The sequence below is a fragment of the Quercus suber genome, unplaced genomic scaffold (assembly GCF_002906115.3).
Source record: "Quercus suber isolate HL8 unplaced genomic scaffold, Cork oak 2.0 scaffold_777, whole genome shotgun sequence".
Lineage (NCBI taxonomy): Eukaryota > Viridiplantae > Streptophyta > Magnoliopsida > Fagales > Fagaceae > Quercus > Quercus suber.
The window spans coordinates 297,354-301,211 of record NW_027070213.1 but is presented as its reverse complement, the minus strand read 5'-3'; positions in this window follow the sequence as shown (position 1 = coordinate 301,211).

Sequence of the window (3,858 nt, the reverse complement as noted above, 5' to 3'; positions counted from 1 at the left end):
GTCCTCTATAAAGTTCAAGTTCTGGGGGTATGCAGGCGATATTGCTCCCAGGTCTGGGTTGAGGCCCTTACACAAGCTAGGGTGGAGGCCTCATTCGACCTGTGGAAGGCGGAGAGAGTGTACTACCGCCCCGCTATCCGCGAGGTCGTCCCTGATGTAACTAAGGCTGGGGAGGTTGTTGAAGAGGTGGGGGCTGCCGAACTAGGGGAGCATCCGAGCGAGGAGGTGCCCCAAGAGATAGTGGATGTCCCTTCCGATGCTCAAATTCCAACCACCGAGGAAGCAGCCGTTCTCGCCATGCCCTTGCAGGGCGTCCCATAAGGCCAGGGCTCGGAGGACCCAGAGGTTGCCCTTGTCCAGCCTGAGCTGAAGGGGTAGACTCCCTGGCTCCTTGGTTTATTCTGCTTTTGCCGCTCGCTTAAGGGTTAGGTAGGGCTTGATCCTTTCTTGACTTGGGATATTTTGAAGTAGTTGGTTTCCCCGTAGGCCTGAGTCCGAGGACCGTGCAACGCCTCGGTTTTGTCTAACACTTTTATTCTTCTGTAAGTATCTAGCTTCCCCATAGGTTTGAGTCTGAGGACCATGCAATACCTTGGTTCTGTCTAGTACCCAGGTATAGCTGAGCGGTTAGTTTCCCCATAGGCTTGGGTCCGAGGACCATGCAATGCCTTGGTTCTGTCTAACACTTTCATTTTTCTGTAAGTATCTAGTTTCTCCATAGGTTTGAGTCCGAGGACCATGCAATACCTTGGTTCTGTCTAGTACCCAGGTATAGCTGAGCGGTTAGTTTCCCCATAGGCTTGGGTCCGAGGACCATGCAATGCCTTGGTTCTGTCTAACACTTCCATTTTTCTGTAAGTATCTAGTTTCCCCATAGGTTTGAGTCCGAGGACCATGCAATACCTTGGTTCTGTATAGTACCCAGGTATAGCTGAGTGGTTAGTTTCCCCATAGGCTTGAGTCGAGGACCATGCAATGCCTTGATTCTGTCTAACGCTTCCATTTCACTGTAAGTATCTAGTTTCCCATAGGTTTGAGTCGAGGACCATGCAATACCTTGGTTCTGTCTAGTACCCAGGTATAGCCGAGCGGTTAGTTTCCTCATAGGCTTGAGTTCGAGGACCATGCAATGCCTTGTTCTGTCTAACACTTCCATTTCTCTGTAAGTATCTAGTTTCCCCATAGGTTTGAGTCCGAGGACCATGCAATACCTTGGTTCTGTCTAGTACCCATGTATAGCTGAGCGGTTAGTTTCCCATAGGCTTGAGTCCAAGGACCATGCAATGCCTTGGTTCTGTCTAACGCTTCCATTTCTCTGTAAGTATCTAGTTTTCCCATAAGTTTGAGTCCGAGGACCATGCAATACCTTGGTTCTGTCTAGTACCAGGTATAGCTGAGCGGTTAGTTTCCCCATGAGCTTGAGTCGAGAACCATGCAATGCCTTGGTTCTATCTAATGCTTCCATTTTTTGTAAGTATCTAGTTTCCCCATAGGTTTGAGTCCGAGGACCATGCAATACCTTGGTTCTGTCTAGTACCCAGGTATAGCTGAGCGGTTAGTTTCTCATAGGCTTGAGTCCGAGGACCATGCAATGCTTGGTTCTATCTAACGCCTCCATTCTCTGTAAGTATCTAGTTTCCCCAAAGGTTTGAGTCCGAGGACCATGCAATACCTTGGTTCTGTCTAGTACCCAGGTATAGCTGAGCGGTTAGTTTCCCCATAGGCTTGAGTCCGAGGACCATGCAATGCATTGGTTCTGTCTAACGCTGCCATTTCTCTGTAAGTATCTAGTTTCTCCATAGGTTTGAGTCGAGGACCATGCAATACCTTGGTTTTGTCTAGTACCCAGGTATAGCTGAGTGGTTAGTTTCCCCATAGGCTTGAGTCCGAGGACCATGCAATGCCTTGGTTCTATCTAACGCTTCCATTTCTTTGTAAGTATCTAGTTTCCCATAGGTTTGAGTCGAGGACCATGCAATACCTTGGTTCTGTCTAGTACCCAAGCATAGCTAAGCGGTTAGTTTCCATAGGCTTGAGTTCGAGGACCATGCATTGCCTTAGTTCTGTCTAACGCTTCCATTTCTCTGTAAGTATCTAGTTTCCCCATAGGTTTGAGTCGAGGACCATGCAATACCTTGGTTCTGTCTAGTACCCAGGCATAGTTGAGTGATTAGTTTCCCGTAGGCTTGAGTCTGAGGACCATGCAATGCCTTGGTTCTGTCTAACGCTTTCATTTCTCTTAAGTATCTAGTTTCCCCATAAGTTTGAGTCCGAGGACCATGCAATACCTTGGTTCTGTCTAGTACCAGGTATAGCTGAGCGGTTAGTTTCCCCATAGGCTTGAGTCCGAGGACCATGCAATGCCTTGGTTCTGTCTAACGCCTCCATTTATCTGTAAGTATCTAGTTTCCCCACAGGTTTGAGTCGAGGACCATGCAATACCTTGGTTCTGTCTAGTACCTAGGTATAGCTGAGCGGTTAGTTTCCCCATAGGCTTGAGTCTGAGGACCATGCAATGCCTTGGTTCTGTCTAACGCTTCCATTTCTCTGTATAAAGGGGTTTGTCCTCGGACCGCTTTATTGGAGACGATTCCTCCTTGGGTCTGACTATGATCTTACACGTGGCGTTGACCTCGCCTCCAGCTCGAGTCCCTATCTTTTTCATTTACGAGGCGTCCCTTGGTCGTTCGCGCTCTGCGCTTGACGTTTCGGTGCGCGAGACGCGCCTTCATTAATGTCCTCATGAATGAACACAAATCCAGCGGTCTACGGTCCCTTTGGAATTTGGTAGCTTCGTGATTAGCACTGTTGATAATTCTCTTTTCGAATTCTGTGTGGATTAACTCCCACCAACCTTCATCCTTTATATAAGACTTTTCGGGGGGATGGTTTCTCCATACTCCATGAACTTCCAACACACATAGAAACACGCCCTTTCAGCTCCCCAAGCCCTTTAATAACCCGCCAGAATTGTGACCGGAGTTGGCAGATATGGGGCGGCTTTGGGCGGTGTGAGGACATCCGTGCCAAGAGCCGTTGTAACCGCAGCCTCCACTGGGTTTCCGGCGCGGCAGAGTCTAGGCGTAACACTGACAGTGCCGTGCACGGTGGCCAGGAGGGATGTCGCTGAAGTACCTAATGTCTCTCCCTGAAGCGCACCTCCGACGGAGGAGATGCGCGAACTCATGTCATGGCTGGTGCCCGAGTGTTGCCGTCTCCAACGGCCAACGCTCGTGAGGATTGGAGAGAATCAAGGGAACATCACGGGGGAGGGCGTCCTGGTGCCCCTGCATCTCCTCCTCGCTTTGTTCAAGCTCCGCCGCACCGAGAAAGGAGTTGTTAGGGGCCTTGAAGCAAGCCAGCCTGAGCCCCCTTCCCTCATTCTATTGTCAAGCTCTCCCATTCTCTTGATGCCAATAAAAGCACGGGTTGACACTTCCCTCTAACCAGTTTTAGGACGGGTCCACCTGGGCCTCTGTTTTGTAGGATTAGCTTGTAGTAGTGCTTTAAAGCACGCCTGCCTGAGCCTCTGTTTGTACATTGTAACTTTTTGTTCAATAAAATAATGTGCAGTTTCTTTCCGTTTCTGTCGAATCTCTGTTTCGAACTTTTATTTTCTGCAATGTTTGTTTAGTGGTTCTTCCTTCTTCTTTTTTTCTGCATCACCACCAATCTTCCGTAGAATGATTACTTAGAACGATCGCCTGTTGCGCCGCCAGCGCACTAATCCTTCCCACATACGGCGCCAATTGTAGGGTCTGTTTTTGTAGCCAAAAGATATGGGTTCCATAGGCCTAACGAACCCAAACAATGAATTTGTAGAGAGTGGATCGAAGGTTTAGACGCTAGCGGCGTTCA